The 26,612-nt window shown below is 38.5% G+C and overlaps 1 long non-coding RNA gene and 1 other non-coding gene across 4 annotated transcripts; one reads left to right on the top strand and one right to left on the bottom strand.

The window, feature by feature from the left end:
- Positions 1-13,701: 13,701 nt before the first annotated feature.
- LOC145637844 (uncharacterized) lies at positions 13,702-17,949 on the top strand. 3 transcript variants are annotated; one of them, XR_014114511.1, is made up of 5 exons: positions 13,703-13,908; positions 16,235-16,387; positions 16,572-16,698; positions 16,837-16,947; positions 17,325-17,949. It is a non-coding gene; the product is annotated as an uncharacterized LOC145637844 (long non-coding RNA). The 3 variants fall into 3 exon arrangements; XR_014114510.1 differs by having other exon boundaries at positions 16,831-16,947; XR_014114509.1 differs by having other exon boundaries at positions 13,702-13,908; positions 16,572-16,947.
- A 2,132-nt stretch (positions 17,950-20,081) lies between these two features.
- LOC145641177 (small nucleolar RNA R71) lies at positions 20,082-20,187 on the bottom strand. The gene has a single exon (XR_014115240.1). It is a non-coding gene; the product is annotated as a small nucleolar RNA R71 (small nucleolar RNA).
- Between the last annotated feature and the right edge of the window lie 6,425 nt (positions 20,188-26,612).

The raw sequence follows: 26,612 nt of genomic DNA, 5'->3' as shown, positions 1-26,612 counted from the left end.
CAATTTCAGATCTCATGGACTCATGCCATTTAGTAGAGTCGGTGCTTGCCATCGTTTGCTTGTAGGTTGCCGGTTCATCTCCATCCATAATAAGGATGTCCTCTGATATCTCGGTTAATACTAAACCAAGATATCTATCAGGTGAGATCTCGGCCTCTGAGACCTACGTAGGGTAATGGATTGAGCATTTGCATTGTTGGTTTGACTTTGCACATTTTGATCATTTTGACTTGCGTCAACATATGCTGTTTGAGCACTTTGACTGTCATTCTGATTTTGTTGCTCATCCTCACGAACTTTGTCGAGTTCGATTTTCCACCCACTTATCATTTTAGGAAAGGTGTTCCTTCTCCAAAAAGACACCATCGCGAGCAACAAACACTTTGTTCTCTGATTTGTTATAGAAGTAATACCCTTTGGTTTCTTTTGGGTAGCCCACAAAGTAAACCTTGTTAGATTTGGGATGAAGTTTGTCTGAAATCAATTTATTGACATATGCTTTGCATCCCCATATCTTTAGAAAAGACAACCTAGCAGGTTTCTTTGTCCATAACTCATATGGAGTCTTTTCTACAGCTTTTGATGGTGCACGAATCAGTGTTAGTGCCGCAGTTAGAAGTGCGAGTCCCTAGAAAGAGATATGAAGATAATGATCATGAGTTAAGAATGAGGTACAATCTTTAATATTTATTTTCTATGGTCCCCTACAGTGGGAATTGACCCGTATGTGGTCTGGTTCAAGGTGTTTTCTAGTTATTGGGAGTATTCAAGTTTTTATACTTGTTGGTTTTATTCGAATTACTGATGTTTTTCATTTATGGCACTCATAGGTTAGTCTTTTAGGATGTTTTCATCTCCATTTTATGCTTTCTTATCTTATTTTCGATCCTTTTTCCTTTAATTCCTTTCTTTCTTTCTTTCCTTGCGTTTTGATGTTTTCTTCATGTTTTCCTTTTATTTTGTTCTTTTTCCCTTTTATTCCTGTAGGGAATAAATTCAAGCCTTAAAAATCTCACTAGCCTGAACCCCACTGTGATCATACACTAAAGTACGGTGGCATCCAAAAGGGAAGAAGATAGAGCAAAAGATTCGCCAACAAGTTTTTTGAGGAACTTGTAAACCGTTCACGAGGTGAAGGTTACACCCCTTAACGATCCAAGAGATCGTCAACTCCATAAGGTCTTGAACCAAATAAGGGTTCGAGGATGAAGGTACAAATCCAACCTAAAAGAGATTGAACCTGCCCTAATAATAGGCCTCTACTTTATTCTGATCGTATTCATGTGCGCTTTCTGACTAACATGCAATCGTTAGAATTAACCCTAAACTTGTTTAATCTATGTTGGTTGAATATAATGCACAAGCAAACTATTATTGGCGATCACTTGAAATTATAATCACATTAACCCTAACAAGATTATTAATTATCTTATTAAGCGTGATTACAAGTACAAATTCCCTTTAAGCATGCATAAAGGTGATCAAGCAATAACAAATATAATATCAAGCAACAATAATAATCATAAATAATAAATAATCATGAACCATTATTATAACAAATTATAATGACCATGAACAATAACGAATATCATAATCATAGCAATCATAGTTAATAATAATCATAATAATCATAATTATAATAATATTCATGTTAAAGCATAAAAGCAAGATCCTAGGCATGATACTAACAAGATAAATAACAAACCCTAGCATGTCACTAAGCAATAAAATTCAAATCTTTAACCCTAACATGATACTAACAATCATAAATATTAGGAAGAACATAGGAAGCATCAAAAGAATCATATTTAATATTAAAATTACCCTAGACATGATAATAGGAATCAAAATAACAATATAAACATGATTTCTACATCATAATATCAATTAAAACCAATAAAAGTACTTACTTTGATGCTTCGTACCTCTTTCTAATAAAAAAATACACACGTTAGTAACTTCAAGGAAAATAATAATCAAAACAATTAAATTAAATAATTGAAAGAGAGATTTGGGACCAAACCCTCAGAAATTAAACCTTTCACGTCTAGGGCAAAGGCAACTTCGAATATGGCTAGGTGTATCTAGATCTTGTGAATGCGGAATTTTGTATGAAAAACAAGGTAAGATAGAGATGAATGAAAGAATGCTCAAGAATTAATGATTGTTGATAAAAGCTAATTAAAACTAATTGTTGATGAGGATTCGTGAATGAAAACGGAGTTTTTGATACGATATTTATAGAGAAAATCAGCCAAAACAGATAATTTAACAAAATAGACTCCGACGCTCAGGAAACAAGGTTGGCGCCAACCCTGGCTAGCTAGCGCCAGGCACCAGTGGCTAGCGCCTGGCGCCAAGCCTGGTTCCAGGCGCCAAGGCCTAGGGTTGGACGCTAGTCTTGATTTTAACGCGTTTTCGAAAATACGATAAGTTTACCGTACTGGAGGATAAAATAATATAATTTCTTCGAAAATGCTATTTGATTTCGATTAAAACTCTGAAAAGTCAACAAAGTCAACTTATCAATGCTAATTGAATTAGGAATGAAAAGACCTTCTAGAAGAATCTAAAAGACTAAAACCATTCCTAATTGCATTAGATATGACAAATCATATTAGGCCCTCCCCTAGATCATTGGGCCGCACATAAAGCTCAAACCGGGCCAAGTTTAGTAAATTGGCCATGACTTCCTCAATATTCATCGGAATTGGGCTTATAATATATCGTTGGAAAGGTCTTTGCAAGCCTCATCCAACTACACTATTATTGGACCCATATCATGGACCAAAAATACTAGATTGGCTGTTTTCTTAAAATAAAGTTTTCAAAAACAGAAAGAAGAGAAAAGAAATAAAAACTTTCCACAACACTAGACCTTTACACACTTTCGTTTCATTCGATTATGATTCGACGTGAAAGATACTCATCACTGGGTTTGGTTTTGGGGAGACACAAATAGGTGTCTACAATTCCTTTCCGTTGTTTGTTCTTGTAAGTACCTAGGATTTGTCTTTGCAAGGAGATCAAGATGGGCAATATTGGCTAAGCAAGGAGGAAGTAATCGGCTTGGAGAGGGCTTAGAGAGGGCATGGAGAGGGCTTGGAGAGGGCATCAAGCCTTGTCAGTTTGCAGCGGACGCGTGTCCTGAAGGCCACGGGCGCGGATTCCATGCACCAAATTGGCCAGTTTCGACCAGGAACTCTCCGTGATCTGGCCGCGGGCTCCCCGCGGGTGCGGGTAGTCTGGAGAGACCGCTCCATACCAGAGAGACCGCGACCCTCTGATCACCCTTTGGGAACGGGGGATTCGCCGCGCCCTTACCGCGGGCGCGGAAGCCTTTGTCGCGGGCGCGGGCTACATGACCTGCGGGCGCGGGTGCTGCCCAGATAGCCCGCGGAGTTTGTTATGGATTCCGTGCCCATTTCCCCGCGGGCGCAGGGATCCCGTTTTCCTTCTTTGCCTATAAATACACTTGTAATTCCTTTTTGAAAACAACTTTTAGATAATTTTCATTAACTTAGTTTTAGAGAGAGAAGTTAGAGAGAAGTTAGAGAGAAGTTCTTGGTATTGAATTTGTATTTCAACATTGGATCAATTGTGCTTGCACTACAAGAAAAAGGGGAATTAGCAACTGATTTTTGTGACTACCATAATAATTAGTCGTAAAAATAATCCTCCTTATTCCTTTATTGATAATACGTTGATAAACAATAAGGGCGAATTAAAATACTTCTACTGTACTCTGTAAAACAAACCCGAAAACTGTTTCAAAAAAAAAAAAAACACAAACCCCAAAACAAAAAATTGTAAAACCCCTCTCTCTCCTCACACTGCAGTCTGCGTCTCTACACGAATTTGAGATTTCTCGATCATCCATTGAAGCGACTTTGAGCTTTCTCCTCCATTGAAGCGACTTCTCAAATAACTACACATAATAAAAGGTTTGTTTTCTAATTCATAAGCCGAATTTTGGTTTTGATGTATTAGGTTTTTACTCATGCTTTTGATTAGTGAAAATTTGGTGGTAGAATTTCGTTTTGTCGGGATTGGGTTAAATTATGTGTGCTTAATTAAGGGTTATTTGGATCCCTTTCCGAAAATTCAAGCGAGCTTCTATAGTTTTTCTTGGTAAAGAATGGTTGAACTGTGTGTGGTTGTGTTTTTGCGCAATTGGACTATCTTGTTTTTGTGAAATCTGATTGATTATTATACAAATTGTGAAGTTGTGTTCCTTCTCGTGAAATAGAAATTGTGTTTTTGCAATTTTCCCGATTTTATTTGGGTTTTGCTCAAGAATTAATGATTGTTGATAAAAGCTAATTAAAACTAATTGTTGATGAGGATTCGTGAATGAAAACGGAGTTTTTGATACGATATTTATAGAGAAAATCAGCCAAAACAGATAATTTAACAAAATAGACTCCGACGCTCAGGAAACAAGGTTGGCGCCAACCTTGGCTAGCTAGCGCCAGGCACCAGTGGCTAGCGCCTGGCGCCAAGCCTGGTTCCAGGCGCCAAGGCCTAGGGTTGGACGCTAGTCTTGATTTTAACGCGTTTTCGAAAATACGATAAGTTTACCGTACTGGAGGATAAAATAATATAATTTCTTCGAAAATGCTATTTGATTTCGTTTAAAACTCTGAAAAGTCAACAAAGTCAACTTATCAATGCTAATTGAATTAGGAATGAAAAGACCTTCTAGAAGAATCTAAAAGACTAAAACCATTCCTAATTGCATTAGATATGACAAATCATATTAGGCCCTCCCCTAGATCATTGGGCCGCACATAAAGCTCAAACCGGGCCAAGTTTAGTAAATTGGCCATGACTTCCTCAATATTCATCGGAATTGGGCTTATAATATATCGTTGGAAAGGTCTTTGCAAGCCTCATCCAACTACACTATTATTGGACCCATATCATGGACCAAAAAAACTAGATTGGCTGTTTTCTTAAAATAAAGTTTTCAAAAACAGAAAGAAGAGAAAAGAAATAAAAACTTTCCACAACACTAGACCTTTACACACCTTCGTTTCATTCGATTATGATTCGACGTGAAAGGTACTCATCACTAGGTTTGGTTTTGGGGAGACATAAATGGGTGTCTATAGAAGCCCCCACTTTGACTGAGTTTGGAGAAACGCAAGTTTCGAAAACAAAAGTCAAAGTATCGATAGGGACGGAGAATGATCCAGAACGTTCTGCGATCCTAAATCAATCTTATAACGCCGATACCTGCAAAACTAGCGTTAGTTAAACAGACAAAAGAGTTAAGAAACGCGTATCTTGCACCGTTGAGCACACGTCTCTGAAAGTAACCGATTTCCTGCTGCTTTACTGTTGTTTTGATGACCTCCTACAAGCTAGAGAATGTCATCCCGCTTGAAAACCGCTACGCCCGTGACTGATTCCAAATTAGAAGGTTGCTTCGCCTGAAACTATCCTCCTCCGCAATGATAATATTCCACATCCTAGGGGATACTATCGAAGATTGCTTCTCTTGAAACAATCTCCATCCGCATTGATAATATTCTGCATCCAAGGGAATACTATCGAAGATTGCTTCTCTTGAAACAATCCTCAGTTGTTTGTGACAACTCTCCACAATCTAGGGAACGCCACCTTGCTGTTTCGATGTTCACTCGTCTCTGAACAAAGAGCTTCTTTTTGATATGACTCTAATTTCCGCTGTGATAGTCTTCGAAAAGATCACTGCTTCTTAATGTTTGCTATGTCAGTACGTCGGTACTTTGCTGCTTGTGAACCAGTATGTTGGTGCTTTTGCTGTGATGACAATCCTCTTTTCTTTGGGAATAGTTGCCAACACAACTCTTGTATGATGTATGACAATCCGATTTAGGGAAAGTTGTCAATGTCGCGTAACAATCCATCCTTGGAAATGTTGTCACGATGAAGCGACAATCCGTACCTCGGAAAATTTGCCAAAATCCAATTTTTGGAAAAGTTGCCAATGCTTTGTAACAATCTTTCACAGGAACTTTGCTACGATCGACAATCCACATCTTGGAATATAACTCTTGAAAGCAATCCTTGGAAATTTGCCTACGCTATGTGACAATCCTTTTGGGAAAATATTGCCACTATTGACAATCCGCGTCTTGGAACATTTGCAAAAAAGAGTCGACCGACAATCCACTTCGGGAAAATTTTCCACTTGTTGAAATGAATGACAATCCACGTTGAGGAACCTTGCCGATATTTATGATGAATGGAAACCTACAACAATCCTTTGGGAAATTTTGCCATAGGGAACTGGGTGTATGACAATCCAATCTCGGAAAACTTGCCAACGATCTGTGAATGTATGACAATCCGAACTTGGAAAAACTTGCCAAACAAAGAAGGAGCACAACAATCCACGCTTGGAAACTTTGCCAGAGACGTCAGTCCAATCTTGGAAAAATTATCGTTGAAGAAGATGCACGACAATCCATTTTTGGAAATATTGTCAGTTGGGGATGACAATCCAATTTTTGGAATACTTTGTCGTTTAATAAGAATGCGCGACAATCCATATTTAGAAATATTGTCGTTTGAGTGCTTGCTTTTGAACCGATTGTAATGAGCCAGTGTTTTAGGCGCTTAAGCTAAGTGAGACGATTTTTTTGTCAGATCAATCACTTACTACGATTGTAATCAAGCCGACTAATAATCATGTCATATTGCTTATAGGGGCTAACTGGCGTACTAAGGAACCTGAAATCGCTGTATGAGGCCGAAATCACCTTTTTGAGAGGCTTCGATCTCTGTCGCTGCTGAAATATCTCCGGCGCCAACAATTGGAGTAGGGTCTTCCCTATTCTTCTGCACCTGTATTTATATTTAACTATAGAATTTTGCCAATCTCTTTAATTATCTTAGGGTTGACCTAAGGTTTAGCGTTGCTTGACTCATTGACTTGACATGATTCAAAGTATAAACTTGACTCGATGTGATTGACTTACTCGAGGTTGACTCAACTCAAAGTGAAATGACATGTGTGACTCAAATCAAATTGATATGACATGACATGACTCAACTTGTACATGACTCGTGTGTGCATTGTAATGTGATCGTGCGACTCGAAAATGCAAAAAGCAAAAATTTTCCGTCATTTTTGTGGAGGGTACCGACTTTCTCCCGAAAAAGAAAGACGCGAAAAGGAATCGAAAGTTTGAAGATGCATGTTGAATGATCTTAGTCAAATGTCATTTGATACTATCTCTCAAGGTGCAAGGATTAATCCATCCTAGGCTATCTCAATGGTTGACTCCATGATGAAAGTATTTGGGTAACTTAGGCACGGAGGCTAAGCACTTCATACTTCGTGATGCAATGACAATTATGAGTGATGTTGATATGATAAGGCATGCTTCAGCGTTGTGTTAAGATTCCATGACAAAGGGTTCCTAAGGGAAGTATTTGGTCATGTATCTGTGATGTGTGTGATAGTGACACTAAAGTTAGGCCGCAAGAGCTAAGTGTGTGGAAAAATATATTATTGAAAAGAGTCAAATGGTGGTGACTCTTAGGCTAGGTAAGCTAATGACGTAGGGATCAAGCCCCCAAGTCTAGCTCTAAATGAATAGGGATGAGCACAGGGGATCCCTTGATATGATCATGGTGTAAGTGTGTGAATGTGAATATGAATGCATTTTTATTACGGCCGCACCTCTATGTGAGATTGCCTACGTATCCGTTAGGAATCAGGCCGAACGTAGCTCTAGCCAAACCTCGCACAAGTATGTATACCTCAAAAAGGTCTTTTTAAGGGTTGTAACGTGGTTAGGCTAAAGGTTTGAAGAAGAAGGGGATAAAGGTTCAAGACCCTAGATAAGCCCCCAAGGTGTGCAACCTTGCTTTTGAATCTTTGTATTTTTATACTTGAGTTTCTACTCTTTTTTTAGCTCTCTTTTATTTATTTAATGCAACATAATAAAATGATCATATATAAGGAAATAAATGCTCATTTTATTAAAAAGGGAAAAGAAAAGAAAAACTACAAAAATAATCTAAAGGAAAAGAAAAGGTGCCTATGCTAGACTTATTGGGGAAAGGAAAAAATGAAAAAGAAATAGAAAAAGAGGTCATGAAATCTTGTCATTGAAGTTCGCCTCTTGTCTTGTGTTGTTTGCGTCATCATCACCCAGTCTTCTCGTTAGCTAGCGACAATGGGATCTTGTTTGCCTCTATGAGGTCTTGAATGAGATTTTGAAACCTGTAGCATTCATCGGTAGTATGACCGCGCCCTCGATGGTACTTGCAATAGGAGTTTAGATTCCATCTCGAAGATCGATTTTCTGGTGTTGGATCCTCGGTATGGCCAATAGGTTTGATTAATCCTTGATCATAGAGACGATCGAAAGCAGCATTGTAGGTCATTCCAATGGGTGTGAACTCTCGCCTGGGTTTCCTTTTAGATCCTTGATTGTCCGCGGCTAAGACATCATTATGGTCAAAGGTACTAACATTTTTACTAGAGTGGGCGTTTTCGGAAGAAGAAGGATTGTCGCTCTTCTTTCCTTTCCAGCCACCGTGGTTACTATTGTTAGTAGCTTTTTGCTTTGCGAGGTCGTCTTCGATTTCAATTCCGATGTCATAAACGGCCTTGAAAGTATTCAAGTTGTGTTGATATTTTAAGTGCTTTGAATACTTTTCTTGGAGTTTCTTGATAAACATCCTCACAGATTCCTTTTCGGTGGTGACCTCAATCATCTTAGCGGAAGTTTCCCTCCATTTATAAAAGAAAGAAGTAAAGCCTTCATTCTCTTTTTGTCTTAGCAACTCAAGTTGTCTATGGTCGGTTTCAACTTGGATATTGCACTTGTACCTATCAATGAAAGCGTTTACTATTGATTCCCAGGTAGAGGTTTTCTCTTTGTCAAGGGAGAAGTACCATTGTTGGCAAACGGTTTCAAGAAATATTGAGAACAGAGAGGAAAAAACCTTCTTATCGATACCCTTAATACTCATTATGGTTTCAAAAGCTCTTAGATGAAAATAAGGATTATTTGTTGCCTTGAATTTAGGGATGTCAGTGGCGTTGAACTTATGTGGAAGAAGTTCCTTGTCCAGCGAGACCCCTTGTGAACTCATGCCCTGAAATTTATAGTCACTAGATAGCTTGCTTAGACTCTCTTGCATGAGGTTCATCTGTTGTTGCTTCACGGGGTCATCGACCCTAAATGCGAGAAGTTTTAGTGTCTCAGTCACAGTAGCCAGCTGGTTCTTAAGATCATTGACTTCTTCCTGAGTAGCCATTATCTTCTTAGCCTTCCTCTTTTGACGAATCGGTTTATCGAAAAGCGAGACATGAATAAAGAGGTTGTCTTTGATTAATCGCGCTTCTCTCCTTGACTAAGTACTGTGGAAAAGGAATTTAGGGGTACTTATTGTTAATTATTTGACTCAAACTCTATTCAACATGCAATGGATGGAGGAGGTGAAGAAAGATTGAGGAATAGAATGTGAAAGAAGATTTAGATGGAGGGATATGAAGAATTAGGAATAGAATGTACCCCCCAACTCAAATGACGGAAAAGACCGACTCATGCATGGACCTAAGACATGGCCATGGTGATGTACTCAATGTGTGTGCTAAGACTAGTGAGTGTAGATGGTGCGTTAAGACTCGTGTCATGACCATGTGGCTAGACTATGTGACTAAGACTCGATTAATGACTTGACAAGGTGTTATTGACAGCAAAAATTAACTGAATTAATTAGCAAACTGGTTAATTAGACCCTAGGTGATGACTCGACCAATATTCCGAACTGTCGGCCAAACGACAGGACTGGCGTCACACCATGGAGCTTGGCGCCAGACAACAGAGCTGTCGTCAGGCGCTACACTTCATAGTGTGGCGCTACAGCTCAGACCTTGGCGCCAATATTGGAGCTTCGGTCTGGGACTGTTTTCGGTGTTATTAGTCAACTGGGGTATGCCTAAAGTCGTACTAGGTCAATTCCAATTAAAATATTAGACTTTATTGACTCTAATTAATTAATTAATTAATTAGGCAAAGTTTTTTAAGCCATTAATTTATGTAGTCTCAACACAAGTCAACAAACGGTTAAAATAAACATAGAATATATATGCACAACAAATAATGCACAATTAGTCAAGTAGGCACAATATGATGCAATGAGTTTGCAACCTAACCATGGCTCTAGTTCTCTAAAGTTCGGGATATGGTTTAGTCAAAGAGGGTCCATGGTTGATTGTCCGGATGCACCGTGCGGAAGCCTAACCGTGAAGGGTCGGCACGAGTTGATGGGACACCGCGAGTTTTAAGAAAACTCGCTTCCATGGTTTGGTGAATTCAACATCTCGGATGTACCCTTTGTTGCACGGAGCGTTCAATCGGGTAGATGGAGCATGAATTCCCAGAGGGTTATGTCCATATGTAGAACACATATAGGTTTCAGAAAAGTGAGAAAAATTCAATCAGGAAGTAGGATCGAGCAAACAATACGAAAAACCGGTCGAAATTAGAACGCATATTTCTGGCTCGGTATTGGGGAAATTGGCGCCAGCAAACAGAGACTGGCGCCAACTTTTAACTGTAGCACCTGGCGCCAATGCTGGCGTCTAGCGCTACGGCTAAAAGTCTAGCGCCAAGCTCTGGCCCCTGACGCTACTTCCCACATGCCTCAGCAACTTTCTGTGCTCGATAAAATCTTCCTGTTTCGCGCGGTGTTATTTCAGTCTTAGTTGTGAAAGATATTTCTCAAATTTCCTACGTGTAAAATCCTATGTTTTTGACTCATTACGGATGGTCTTTCCAATGAGAACCTTTTTATGCATATGAAAATAATGTTAATCAAAATTACGCACATGAAATACTTAGAACTTTTCGAGTCTCATCCACTCATTCTAAATCATTGCCGAAACAAATTCAGGAATTAAAATAGAAATCCTCCCCAGTGGAGTCGCCAAAAACTATAGGGAATAAATTCAAGCCTTAAAAATCTCACTAGCCTGAACCCCACTGTGATCATACACTAAAGTACGGTGGCATCCAAAAGGGAAGAAGATAGAGCAAAAGATTCGCCAACAAGTTTTTTGAGGAACTTGTAAACCGTTCACGAGGTGAAGGTTACACCCCTTAACGATCCAAGAGATCGTCAACTCCATAAGGTCTTGAACCAAATAAGGGTTCGAGGATGAAGGTACAAATCCAACCTAAAAGAGATTGAACCTGCCCTAATAATAGGCCTCTACTTTATTCTGATCGTATTCATGTGCGCTTTCTGACTAACATGCAATCGTTAGAATTAACCCTAAACTTGTTTAATCTATGTTGGTTGAATATAATGCACAAGCAAACTATTATTGGCGATCACTTGAAATTATAATCACATTAACCCTAACAAGATTATTAATTATCTTATTAAGCGTGATTACAAGTACAAATTCCCTTTAAGCATGCATAAAGGTGATCAAGCAATAACAAATATAATATCAAGCAACAATAATAATCATAAATAATAAATAATCATGAACCATTATTATAACAAATTATAATGACCATGAACAATAACGAATATCATAATCATAGCAATCATAGTTAATAATAATCATAATAATCATAATTATAATAATATTCATGTTAAAGCATAAAAGCAAGATCCTAGGCATGATACTAACAAGATAAATAACAAACCCTAGCATGTCACTAAGCAATAAAATTCAAATCTTTAACCCTAACATGATACTAACAATCATAAATATTAGGAAGAACATAGGAAGCATCAAAAGAATCATATTTAATATTAAAATTACCCTAGACATGATAATAGGAATCAAAATAACAATATAAACATGATTTCTACATCATAATATCAATTAAAACCAATAAAAGTACTTACTTTGATGCTTCGTACCTCTTTCTAATAAAAAAATACACACGTTAGTAACTTCAAGGAAAATAATAATCAAAACAATTAAATTAAATAATTGAAAGAGAGATTTGGGACCAAACCCTCAGAAATTAAACCTTTCACGTCTAGGGCAAAGGCAACTTCGAATATGGCTAGGTGTATCTAGATCTTGTGAATGCGGAATTTTGTATGAAAAACAAGGTAAGATAGAGATGAATGAAAGAATGCTCAAGAATTAATGATTGTTGATAAAAGCTAATTAAAACTAATTGTTGATGAGGATTCGTGAATGAAAACGGAGTTTTTGATACGATATTTATAGAGAAAATCAGCCAAAACAGATAATTTAACAAAATAGACTCCGACGCTCAGGAAACAAGGTTGGCGCCAACCCTGGCTAGCTAGCGCCAGGCACCAGTGGCTAGCGCCTGGCGCCAAGCCTGGTTCCAGGCGCCAAGGCCTAGGGTTGGACGCTAGTCTTGATTTTAACGCGTTTTCGAAAATACGATAAGTTTACCGTACTGGAGGATAAAATAATATAATTTCTTCGAAAATGCTATTTGATTTCGATTAAAACTCTGAAAAGTCAACAAAGTCAACTTATCAATGCTAATTGAATTAGGAATGAAAAGACCTTCTAGAAGAATCTAAAAGACTAAAACCATTCCTAATTGCATTAGATATGACAAATCATATTAGGCCCTCCCCTAGATCATTGGGCCGCACATAAAGCTCAAACCGGGCCAAGTTTAGTAAATTGGCCATGACTTCCTCAATATTCATCGGAATTGGGCTTATAATATATCGTTGGAAAGGTCTTTGCAAGCCTCATCCAACTACACTATTATTGGACCCATATCATGGACCAAAAATACTAGATTGGCTGTTTTCTTAAAATAAAGTTTTCAAAAACAGAAAGAAGAGAAAAGAAATAAAAACTTTCCACAACACTAGACCTTTACACACTTTCGTTTCATTCGATTATGATTCGACGTGAAAGATACTCATCACTGGGTTTGGTTTTGGGGAGACACAAATAGGTGTCTACAATTCCTTTCCGTTGTTTGTTCTTGTAAGTACCTAGGATTTGTCTTTGCAAGGAGATCAAGATGGGCAATATTGGCTAAGCAAGGAGGAAGTAATCGGCTTGGAGAGGGCTTAGAGAGGGCATGGAGAGGGCTTGGAGAGGGCATCAAGCCTTGTCAGTTTGCAGCGGACGCGTGTCCTGAAGGCCACGGGCGCGGATTCCATGCACCAAATTGGCCAGTTTCGACCAGGAACTCTCCGTGATCTGGCCGCGGGCTCCCCGCGGGTGCGGGTAGTCTGGAGAGACCGCTCCATACCAGAGAGACCGCGACCCTCTGATCACCCTTTGGGAACGGGGGATTCGCCGCGCCCTTACCGCGGGCGCGGAAGCCTTTGTCGCGGGCGCGGGCTACATGACCTGCGGGCGCGGGTGCTGCCCAGATAGCCCGCGGAGTTTGTTATGGATTCCGTGCCCATTTCCCCGCGGGCGCAGGGATCCCGTTTTCCTTCTTTGCCTATAAATACACTTGTAATTCCTTTTTGAAAACAACTTTTAGATAATTTTCATTAACTTAGTTTTAGAGAGAGAAGTTAGAGAGAAGTTAGAGAGAAGTTCTTGGTATTGAATTTGTATTTCAACATTGGATCAATTGTGCTTGCACTACAAGAAAAAGGGGAATTAGCAACTGATTTTTGTGACTACCATAATAATTAGTCGTAAAAATAATCCTCCTTATTCCTTTATTGATAATACGTTGATAAACAATAAGGGCGAATTAAAATACTTCTACTGTACTCTGTAAAACAAACCCGAAAACTGTTTCAAAAAAAAAAAAAACACAAACCCCAAAACAAAAAATTGTAAAACCCCTCTCTCTCCTCACACTGCAGTCTGCGTCTCTACACGAATTTGAGATTTCTCGATCATCCATTGAAGCGACTTTGAGCTTTCTCCTCCATTGAAGCGACTTCTCAAATAACTACACATAATAAAAGGTTTGTTTTCTAATTCATAAGCCGAATTTTGGTTTTGATGTATTAGGTTTTTACTCATGCTTTTGATTAGTGAAAATTTGGTGGTAGAATTTCGTTTTGTCGGGATTGGGTTAAATTATGTGTGCTTAATTAAGGGTTATTTGGATCCCTTTCCGAAAATTCAAGCGAGCTTCTATAGTTTTTCTTGGTAAAGAATGGTTGAACTGTGTGTGGTTGTGTTTTTGCGCAATTGGACTATCTTGTTTTTGTGAAATCTGATTGATTATTATACAAATTGTGAAGTTGTGTTCCTTCTCGTGAAATAGAAATTGTGTTTTTGCAATTTTCCCGATTTTATTTGGGTATTTGGTAATAAATTTTGTTTCTTTAGGGTTTGCGATTACCTGCTTTTGGGTTTATTGGTGTTGTGTGAAAGTATGAATCTTACTTGTTAATTGCTTGCATGTACTTGTGCTTTGTTAAATGTGCGAAAATAAGACTAATTGAGTATGAATCTTTTAATTTTTGGGGTGAAATGGGGCCTCGTTGATGTGGATGTTGTTGACGACTTGACACGCTGCTAGCTGGTTGTTTTCGGCGATGCTGGTGTGTGAAGACTGGTTAGGCGAGGTCACCGCTACTGGTGTCAATTTTATAATAAAATTGATGTTTTTTGTTTGATTCAATTGAAGGATATTTTTTAGAAGTATGTCAAGGACAACAACCAATAGATGTAGGGGGCTTTTTGAATGGCTTAGATCCCTGCTCTTGTTTTTGTTATAGCAGCATTCTAAATTTGAAGTATCAAATTATCCTAAGTGTTTGTAGCTTATGTATTTGCAGATTTTTATTTATATAATACTCTTTTTTATTGATCGTTTTTTATTTCTAGGTTCTATATGAAGTTGTTATTTCTTGAACTGGGTTTGTATGTTTTCTGTAAATTTCTTGATTATGTAGTTAGAATTCTTTGAATTGAAATGGGTTTGAATTATCAGTTTTTGTTTAGTTGGAATTCTTTGATAGAAATGGGCTTGATTATGTAGTTGGAATTTCTTAAAATGTAACCGCATTCACTATGTTATGCCTTCACAGAGAATTATACTGGAGGTTAGTAGTTACGAATAACTCAATTTGCTAAGTGAGCTTGATTATGTAGTTGCTATTTTATGTTTGTTTGTAATTTATACGAAGATGTTCTAAATTGAGGATGGGATTTTCCATGCTCAAATTTGCCTTTTTGGGTTAGCTTTAATGATGTCGGTTTAGCTTTAAAAACATGTTGGTCTTTATTGTAATTGCAATGCCTTGGTTTATTTGAAGGGAAGGAATATGATCCCTTCCCTGCCCTCTGCCCCAAATTATTTCCCCTTCTCTCTCACTTTCTCTTTCTTTTCATTCCCTTCTTATCTATCTGATCTCACACTGTTATAGACTTGTTGTAATAAGATTTGAAATGATTTTTGATTTCATTCTAAAATGGCACGTTTATTGCTTATTTAAATTCAGCATATAGTAGTTTGGTTAGTTAACTTTATGCCTCTACCAAAGTTGAAATGAAAATCAAGCTCTCATTTTTTCAGTTATTTGAAGATGGAAAGCTCTAGCTACAATAGTATTCTTGAGATAGTTATACTAGAATAGTGCATTGTTTAGAGCTTATCGTTGAGTATTTGCCTGTTCTATGTCTAAAAGGTTGGCAAAGAAACGCCAAAAGGGAAGACCAACAGTCATCATAATAAACCTTTGATAAAAGACACGTGCCATAAACTACCTTTGCATGATAATTAAGTGTTCATCATGTGCATGTACCACTTACAACTCATTCTCATCTTCTTCACTTCTTTTCAATTGTATATGATCATCTTCATTTCTTCAATTATCTCATTTCTTTCTTACTTTTTTTTTTTCTCAAAATAAATAAGATATAATTAGGTAATTATAGGAGAAAATTAGTTAATAATAAAAATGGATGTTGTGAATTCATGATTGATTGTGTGGTACTACCGGCAAGCTTGGTAACTTTAGCATTTGAATGGAAAACTTTGAGTTTTATTGATGCATGTGAATGGGCTTATGGTTTAAAATGTCATATTAATGTGTTTAGTTGATGTCAATTTTTGCTAAGAATGTAAAATTCAAGTATAATTTACATCTTAATGTGAATTTTGGTATCGGTTATGATCCCAAGCGGTCTTTTTCTCCACCCTCTTTCTTCACCCTCTGTCAATCAATCATTGTCGGAGAGTGATTTACTGTACAAATAATTCACGGCGAAACTACTAATATGAACAGAACTCTGATTGCACTTGAGTTGATGACTATAAGCTGGCTACTTCTTTTCCAGAGGTTTGCAGAAGGCGACTCAGAATTTCACAACATTAGTTGGCCAGGGTGCATAAGGTTATGTGTACAAAGCTCAGATGCCAACTGGTGAAATAGTTGATGTGAAGGTGCGGCAACTGATTCAAAGCAAAGGGAGCAAGAATTTGAAACAAAGGTAATGCCATATTGCCATATCAGCGCCCTGCTTATTAGCACTAATATAATCTACATCAAGGTTCATCCTTAAAGTCATTACTGAAGTTGCCTATGTGGTAGACAAGTTGTCTCTTTTTATGCTTAGTTATTGTGCTGATAGATTTGTGATCTCATCTTCTTATGATGTCTGCTCTTGTTCGCAGGTTAAGTTGTTAGGAAGGTTCCATAACAGAAACCTCTTGAGTTTGCTTGGATATTGTGCAGAGAAGGGAAAAAACATGCTTATATATGCCTATATGAGCAAGAGCAGCCTAGTCTTCCATTTATACAGTAAGTCAACAAACTATATCTTCAGCCACTAAGAGATGACTATAACTGGTCTTTATTACAATTGCTCTATAGTCTATGTCCCCCTATTTTTTGTTGTATTTTTTATTTAGTGTTAACAACTTCTAATACAAGGCACAGAAAAAAGGATGAAATTTTACCAACTGCTGCTGAAGTCTATGAGAGCACTCATTCTGTTTGTGTAGGCAATGATGAAGTTGTATGATGGGTGGCAAGTCTCAACAAGTCATGGTATGAGTATACTTCTATATTTTTCTAAGATTACAAAAACATATATGGTAGTTAATCTTTGGAGATATTATAGATTGTTTATTTGTTTGTGTGATTGAGTTGGAGGATGAGAATGATTTTTCGGCGTTAATCATATGATTAATGAAGTATGGCATAATGTGAATTGAAACAGGTTTATTTTGAAGCCATACCCTATAGGAGGGAATTCTTCAATTTACAAAGGAGACTTTGCCAAATTTTTTTACTAATAACTACTTACATAAATTGTTTTGCTATAAGTGTTGCATTTTTTATTTTAACTTTTTTTTTTTAATGTATTTAGTCTTTTTGAGTTTTAACATTTGAGATCATAGTTACTAATACATATTTTAATGCAGGGAGAATATATGGAAAAACTTGAGGAATATAAGAACAAAGGAATTGAGATGAACCTCGACAAAGTCTATTTGGAGGTTGTAGGTGGGCAAAAGAAAGGAAAAGTCTACGGTTTAGGGAGTGCTTCACAAATGTATTACAAGAGCGATCCTACTTCTCAACTTACTGCATCATCTTCCACTCCTTCCATGATTTCTCAATTAAGCTCTCAAGTTGAAGAATTAAAGAAGATGGCGGAAGAAAACCATAACAAGGTAGAAAAAAGCCAAAAAAATAGCGGCAAAGAGCTTAAAATATGCTAAGCAGTTCGTCGAAAATCATGAGATAGAAAAAGCTACATGGAAGAAGGAAAAATTAGCTATGCAAAAAACATTGCAGGAAATAGCATCACTTGTCAAACAATGTTACCGTCCTTCTAAGCCTCTTACGCCTACATTCACCCGCTCTCGTGATACAAATAAGTGATTTTTATTTTCTTGGTGGCAATTTTGTGAACTGGCCTTTCTTTATATGGGAGGTGACTTTTGAAACAATTAGTTATATGAGATAAACATTGTATTTCAATGTATTAATACAAATTGATGATATTTTGATATTTGAATAAAATTAACATTTTGGTTATTTGAATTTATGCGCGGGTACCTTTTTTTTGTGATTGATATTTGTCGTCGTTAAATTATGGTTTCAAATATTGATAGTCAGTCGCAAATATTTAGCGACTGCAAATCTGGTGTAGAGACTGATTGGTTAGTTGCAAAATCATTAGTCTTAGTAGTCACTAATCTGTCACAAATAATTAGTTTTGTAGTCGCTAAAGTTTGGTCTCGTAAGTAGTTGCTAATCCGTCGTAAAAAAATTTGTCTCAGTAGTCGTAAATCCGTCGCAATAAAACTAGTCTCTGTAGTTGCAAAGGTTTAGTCTCGTAGTTGCAAAAGTTTGGTCTTGTTGTAGCTAATCCGTCGCAAAAGTAGTCTTAAAACATTGGTCTCTGCAATTGCTAATCCGTCGCAAATATTTTACAACGGACAATGATTTAGTTTCTAAAATTTGAAAGTTAGTCGCTTAATGACAGTTGTAAAGGCGTTGCAAATCCATCGCTAAATTTGCAACTGTTCAAAAATTAGTCGCAAAAATGGATTTGCGACGAGGTCTTTGGCAACTAACTAAAGTAGTTGCAAATCCGTCGCAAATCCATTTTTGCGACGGATTAGCAACTACTTTGGCCGTCGCTAATTACCCTTTTTCTTGTAGTGTTGTATTTCTTCATTTTCAATCATTAATGTTAGTAAGAATTTCTTCTTCTAGTTCATCTCTTTACTTGATTGTTTTAGTTTCATCTTTGATTGTTGGAATTGCTTGGATTTGAATTGGATATTGTAGTTGATATTGTTTTCTCTTGATTTTGATTTAGAATGATGATCAATGCTAATTCTAGTGATTTGTTCTTGAGTTACACCATGATTAGTGAGTAGATTAGTTGCTAGGGAGAAGGGGAAGTATGCTTGATTGATAATTTGTGCTAGTCGATGATCTTTGATTGATTGAATTGTTGCAATTAAATTGGTTGATATAGTTTTGCATATGATTAATTAGATTAGGAATGATCAACCTATAAGATTAATCTAGATTGCATTGTAATTTTTAATGACATGTCCCATCAATTTGAGAATTGCTTTAATTGATTGAGTTTGATTGTGAATTTCCTTGATTAGCCATTCATAGGGATCCCTAGCTTGGCCTCTAGGAGATAGCTCTTGAACTCTCTTGACTGCTACAATTGTTTGTCCTTTGCAATGCTTGAATCATACGAAGAAATTATCGATTAGCACGATTATTGAACTAGCATGTGGAACCTATATCCCTAGTATTTAGCTTATAGAATTACTTGATTAGTCTAATTTTGTTACCATAATACCAACCATTTTCTCACTACAATCTTCGAAATAGCTTGACTTAGGCTATAGTTAATACCGACGCACTCCTTTGGGTTCGACCCTATACTTGACTTATACTTGTATTAGGTTGGTTTAAGATTTTATGAATTGTGTTTGATTTTGGGATAGACAATTAACGACTCGTTTGTTCCTCTATCAAAATGGCGCCGTTGCCGGGGAGTGATATTGGTGCTTAGCTTTAGTTGTTGTGTCTATTTAACTTTAATTGAAAAAAAAATACAAAAATATTTTGTTTCTTAAGGCTACATTTGTAGCCGTGCTACTAATATTTTCATTGAGTTTTGCATGCATAGAGCTCGTGATCGATCCATTGTGCCTTTTGACCTGGAAATCGAAAGGACTCTTTCATGGAGAAGAATTGCTAGTCGATCCTTGTAATTTAGTTCCTCAAGCGAAGAAGGATTTGAAGAAGAACTAGGCATGGGAGAACAACCAAGAGTTGCTTTGAAAGAATTGGGAATTCCCGGTGCGTACAAGTTTGAGAGTGGAATTGCTCCACCTACAACACCGGCAAATGATTTCGAAATTAGGCCAGCTATGATCGCTTTGATCGAAAGGAGACAATATAGCGGAGCTAAGAATAAGAGTCCGTTGAACCATCTCAAGGAGTTCGAAAAGTATTGCAACACTATCAAAGTGAACGGAGTTTCTCAAGAATTCATCCGGCTAAAGTTGTTTCCATTTTCTCTCATAGGCCGAGCCTTGGAGTGGTTGGATAAGGAGGTAAAGCCAAACTCCCTACAAACATGGGACGAAGTCACCAAGGAATTCTTGTCCCGATTCTACCCACAAAGAAAACGGCGGAGGCTAGAGATTTGATTCAAGGGTTCAAGCAAAGACCTAATGAAAGTCTCTACGAAGCATGGGAGAGGTATAAAGAGTACCAAAGGGAATGTCCCCACCACGGAATTCCAACCTATCAAGTCATTCAAATTATCTATGGTGGCCTAAGTCCTCAAGGAAAATCATGCCTTGATGGGGGTGCCGGAAATGAATCGGACGGAAGAAGCAGTGGTGGACATTATTGGGGACGTGGTTAAGTACTATAGAGATTGGCAAGATGGTGAGAGGGATTCAACTAACAAGAGTGGTTCTTCGGTATAATCTATAGACCATCTAAATGCGATCAACAACTTATCCTCACAAATGACAAACTTGGGGAAAGAAATGACCGCAATCAAGGCCAAGTTGGAAAGCTCCTCTTCTTTTCAAGCTTCGAATCTTCCCTCCCAATTTAAGGGGAGAGGTATTCTTTCTAACTCCCAACCCCATCCCTCTTCAAATAATATGCCTAGTGGGTTCTTATTTTGTGATACATGCGGATCTTATGATCATGACTCTTGTAATTGCCCTCATGCTTCTCCGGAATGTGGTGATGATTTTGATAATGGTGAGAGTGAGCATGTGAATCATGTGTCAAATAATAATGTGCAAAGGTTTGATAATCAAAGAGGTCAATGGAATAGGAATTACCAAAACCAAGGTAATTTTGACAACTATAACCAAGGTGGTGGTTATAGGAACCAAGGTTCTCGTGGCAACTATAACAATCAAGGTTATAGTAGTCAAAATCAAAACCAAAATTATGGTAATCAAAACCAAAGTTATGAAAATCATAACCAAGGTAGTGGAAACCATAATCAAGGTTATGTTCAAAATCAAAATAGGGGTAATTGGAACAATCAAGGTCGGGGCAATTTTCAAAATAATTCTCAAAGAGGTCCCCCACCCGAATTTGTTCCAAAGACTCAAGGTGAAAATTCCTATTCACAACCTTCTTCTTCTAGGACCAATTTGGAGGAAATAATTGAAAATCAAACCAAGTTGTTGAACATATACATGGCCGTTAGTGACAAGAAGTTCAATGAAATGATGACCCGCAACAAAATGCTCGAAAACCAAATTTCTCAACTTGCTAGTGCTTTGAAAGACCAAGCAAGCCCTTCTTCTTTACCTTCCCAAGGCCTAGATCCCAAGAAACCCGTGAATGCTATTGTTACAAGGAGTGGTAAGGTTCTCGAGAAGAGATTTCCTAGGAGGAGTGAAAACAAGGAGGTCTCCAAGGAAGCTTTGGTTGAGAATGAGGGAGATAGAGCATCTTTAGATGAGGTTGTGGTTAAGACACCAAGAGAGGTGAGAGTAGAGAAAGAGATTGTGAAACCCAAGCTCCCTTATCCCTAAAAATTCATGAGACGCAAATTGGATGAGCAATTTGGGAGATTTATTGATATGCTCAAACAACTTCACCTTTCTCTACCTTTTACCGATGTGATAAACCAAATGCCTAATTATTCCAAATTCCTCAAAGACATTTTGAGTGAGAAAAGGACTTGTGATGTTGTGGAGACAATCAATTTGACTGAAAATTGTAGTGCGATCATCATGAACAAAATACCACCCAAGTTGAAAGACCCCGGAAACTTCTCCATCCCTTGTGCTATTAACAAGATGCAATTTGATAATGCCCTATGTGACTTAGGAGCTAGTGTAAGCCTAATGCCATATTCGGTTTATCAATGACTTGATCTAGGGGAACTCTTACCTTCTAACATTACCTTTCAACTAGCCGATAGGTCAATCAAGTTTCCAAAAGGTAAAGTGGAAGATGTTCCATTGAGGGTTGGGAAGTTTGTGTTCTCGGTGGATTTTGTTGTTCTAGAAATGGATGAAGATGCTACCATTCCAATTATTTTAGGTAGACCCTTTCTTGCTACCTCGGGTACTATGATAGATGTCAAGTGTGCAAAGATTTCCCTTAAGGTAGGAGATGAGGTCATAGAATTCGATTTAAATGAAAGCATGAAATATCCAAGTTCTTCTCTTGAAAATTGCATGACGATTGACTCTCTTGATCATGTTGTGTCTTTCATGCATGAGCACTTGCTCACCTCTAACGATGCTCTTGAGAATGTTTTGTTGAACAAAGACAAGCTAGGTATACCATGCAAGCAGGTGGCATTGTATGAGGAATTGCTTAATTGAAGCATGGAGGAAGTGGATGAACAATTGTGCTTGAAGATATCAAGCCAAGAAGCTTTGTAAGCGGCCGCAACAAAAGAAGGTAAAGGTGTGCCTATGGTAGAGCTTATACCTCTACCATCACACCTTAGGTATGAATTCTTAGGCCCAAATTCCACTTACCCCGTAATTGTTAGTGCATCCTTTAGAGAAAGCCAAGCTCAAGCGTTATGTTGTGTGTTGAGAAAGCACCAAGGTGCTTTGGGCTATACTATCGATGATCTTAAAGGTATAAGCCCGGCTTTGTGTACACACCACATAACGCTTGAGGAAGGCATCCTTCCTTCTATTGAACGACAAAGAAAGCTACACCCTCAAATGGGAGAGGTGGTGAAAAAAGAGATCACCAAGCTCTTGGATGCGGGAATCATTTTCCCCATCTCAAGCTCTAGGTGGGTCTCTCCCGTTCATGTCGTTCCTAAGAAGGGGGGTATGACCGTAGTCAAGAATGAGAGAGGTGAAATCATTCCAACTAGGACGGTCACCGGTTGGAGGATGTGTATAAACTATATACGTCTAAATACATCCACAAAAAGGATCACTTTCCCCTTCCATTCATTGATCCAATGTTAGAGGGACTAACAAGGCACAAGTTCTATTGCTTCCTTGATGGCTATTCGGAAATTTTCCAAATTCCAATCCACCCCGAAGATTAAGAGAAGACAACATTTAGATGCCCCTATGGGACCTTTGCTTATAGGAGAATGCCCTTTAGCCTTTGTAATGCCCTCGCAACTTTCCAAAGGTGCATGATGAGAATTTTTGGAGACATGTTGGAGGAAGAAATGGAGGTATTTATGGATGACTTCTCCGTAGCTGGGGTTTCATTTGAAGATTGCCTAGTGAATCTTGAGAAATGTTTGGCACAGTGTGTAAAGGTCAATCTTGTCTTGAATTGGGAGAAGTGCCATTTTATGGTGGAGGAAGGAATAGTGATTGGACATAAGATATCTCAAAAAGGAATAGAGGTGGATAAAGCCAATATTCAGGTTATTGAGAAGTTTCCACCTCCCGTGAATGTTAAGGGAGTGAGATCATTTTTGGGACATGCGGGCTTCTATAGAAGATTCATCAAGGATTTCTCACTCATTGCCAAGCCCCTTAATGATCTTCTTAAAAAAGATGTTGAGTTTGTTTTTGATGGAAAATGCTTGGAAGTATTTAATAGATTGAAGAAGTCCCTAATCTCTACCCCCATTGTTCAAGCCCCAAGATGGGATTTACCCTTTGAATTGATGTGTGATGCTAGTGATTGGGCAATTGGAGGTGTTTTTGGACAACGTGTGGACAAGAAGCTTTATGTGATTTACTATATGTCCAAGACACTAAATGGGGCCCAAAAGAATTACACAACAACGGAAAAAGAATTCTTGGCCATTGTTCACTCTTTCCAGAAATTCCGGTGTTATTTGTTGGGTTCCAATACCATTGTCTTCACGGATCATGCGGCTCTCAAGTATCTCTTTGCCAAGAAAGAGTCCAAGCCAAGGTTGATTTGTTGGGTTCTTGAATTACAAACTTTTGAAATAAAGATTAGGGATAATAAGGGTGCGGAAAATGTTATGGCGGACCATCTTTCTCGCCTTGAGGGTGATCAAATTCATGACGATGGTCTACCAATTTAAGATAGAATGCTTGATGATATCTTGTATGCCATTAAGGTTTAGGAGCTCCCATGGTATGCCGACTTGGTGAACTTTCTAGCATGTGGGGAGTTTCCACCTTCTTTCTCCAAGAACCAAAAGAAGAAGTTTAAGAGGGAGGCAAGACATTACTTGTGGGATGGTCCCATCTTGTATAAACGAGGGGTTGATGGCTTGCTTCGGCGTTGTGTCCCGAATGAAGAGGTGCCAAGTGTTCTAAAGATGTGCCATTCGGATCCAAGTGGTGGTCATATGGGCGTTTCCAAATCTGCCACTAAGGTTCTTCAATGTGGTTTGTGGTGGCCACATCTCTTCAAGGATTCATGGGGCTTTGTAAAGTCATGCGACCGATGTCAAATGGTTGGGAATATCTCCAAGAGGAATGAGATGCCTCAACAGCCTATGCTTGAGTTAAAGGTGTTCGATGTTTAGGGGATTGACTTCACGGGACCATTCCCATCTTCATATGGAAATCAATTCATACTTGTGGCTGTGGACTATGTTTCTAAATGGGTTGAGGCCATTGCCTCCCCTACTATGGCCACAAAGTAGTGTTGAAGTTATTCAACAAAATCAGCTTCCCAAGGTTTGGTGTGCCTAAGGCTGTGATAAGCGATAACAGTTCTCATTTTGTTCACAACGCCTTCCACAAGATGTTGAGGAAACATGGAGTGAATCAATGGTTCGGCCTTCCATATCATCCTCAAACGAGTGGCCAAGTCAAGGTTTCCAATAGTCAAATAAATATTATTCTTGAGAAGACGGTTGCAAGGAATAGAAAGGATTGGTTGGACAAGTTAGATGATGCTCTTTGGGCCTATAGGACGTCTTTCAAGACCTCTATTGGCACCACTCCATATAGCCTTGTCTATGGCAAGTCTTGCCATCTCCCGGTGGAGCTTGAACACCGTGCTTTGTGGGCAATCGAAAAGATAAACTTTGATTTAGAAAGTGCGGGGGAGAAAAGGTGGTTGGATCTTTATTAGTTAAAGGAGCTTAGACTTGATGCTTATGACGGTGCTAGCACTTACAAAGCTCGTTCCAAAGAAGCTCATGATAAGCTTATTGAGAAAAAGGAGTTTTGTGTGAATGATAAAGTCCTCCTCTACCACTCAAGAATGAAGTTATTTCCCGGAAGCTCATGTGGAAATGGAGTGGCCCTTTCTTGGTGAAAGATGTTTTTGCTAATGGCACCGTGGAGATTTCTCCTTTGGATTCCTTATCTTCTTTCAAGGTTAACGGTCATCGGCTAAAGAAATATTTTGATGGAGTGTTTGTTGGTCTTATTCATAAAATGATTCTTTTCAAGCCACCTTGAGTGGGGTGGTAAACGTCGAGCTAACGACGTTAAACAAAAGCGCTTACGGGAGGCAACCCGGATTATCACCTTTACTCTCTTTTCCTTCCTTTCTTTTATTTTTTGTATTTTTGTTGATTTTTGCTCTAACCTTTCCTTGTGTTTTTGGTTTGTTTTGTAGGGTGCCTTCATTCATCATTTATGGACTAAATGTGTTGGATGAGGATGGTAAGAGGAGGTTTTAAAGTGCAAGGCAAAGGGAACCCCGCGGGCTTGGAGAGGCCTCGGGTGCCCTGACTTTCAAAAAAAGAGGAAATTGGATTAGTAGCTCACCGCGGTCTCTCCGCGGGCTTCCCGTGGGCGCGGGTGCCTTAGAGAGGGTGCGGGGAGAATCAGAGAGGGCGCGACATATTTTCCCAACTTGGATCAGGATCTCTCCGTGGTTGCCCCGCGGGCGCGGCAATTTTGGAGCGGGCGCGGCCTTTTTCAGGTAAACAAAAATGCGATTTTTCCAGAAACTGCCCGCGGTTTTCCCGCGGTCTCTCCGCGGGCACGGGCTGATCCCCGCTGGCGCAGCTTTGTCGAGAGAGGGCGTGGGCACCTAGGTTTTTCAATATCCGGTTCCCCTCTCTCTCTCTCCTCTCTTATTTTCCCTTTCACTCTTAATTTTCCCCATTCTCTCTCTTCCTCCTCTCAAACCCTAACCCCCAAATCATCTCTTTCACTCATTTTTACTCAAATTCACCTTTATTTTTACTTTAATTTCCATCCCAACTTCCTTCATACTCCATTTTCATCAAGCTTACTTTCCTTTCTCGTGGTCTTTTTCGGGAATCTCTAGTCCTAGACGATTTTTTGCTTGCTTTGAGTCTTCAATCTTGGTATACTTCTAACCTTTGTTTTATTTTTGTCAATTTCAATTGATTTTTATGCATTGGTTGTGAGTGGCCTTGATTAAGCATGAGTATGATGTTTTTGGTAGTTTGTATGGTGGTTTTGGAATTATTGTAAGTGATTTGTGCTTCTTTTTGTGATAGATTGTTAATGTTGTTGGTTGTTGTTGGAATTTTGGTTGTTTGTTGCTTGTAACAGGTACTTTGTAGTTTGTGGTGGTTTTGGGTGGTCTTGTGAAGGGTGGTTTGATCAATTTGGTGGTAGTGTTGAATTTGGGTGTTTTTGTGATTCATTGTGTTGGTTGAGCTTGAGACTATGGATTTGTTGAGGAAAGTTAAGAGTAGAAAGAAAAGTTAAAACCAATCCCCCGGCCAATCCTCTCGTAGCCAACCTTCAACCACCGAACCCCCTCAAAGCCAACCTACTCAAGATAATGACCCACCTCCTCCTTTACCTGCTCTCAAGTTTCATAACTTGGCTAAA

This window comes from Chenopodium album, chromosome 7 (assembly GCF_948465745.1).
Source record: "Chenopodium album chromosome 7, dcCheAlbu1.1, whole genome shotgun sequence".
In the NCBI taxonomy this organism is placed as follows: Eukaryota; Viridiplantae; Streptophyta; class Magnoliopsida; order Caryophyllales; family Amaranthaceae; genus Chenopodium; species Chenopodium album.
This window is presented reverse-complemented; position numbering and strand designations above follow the sequence as displayed.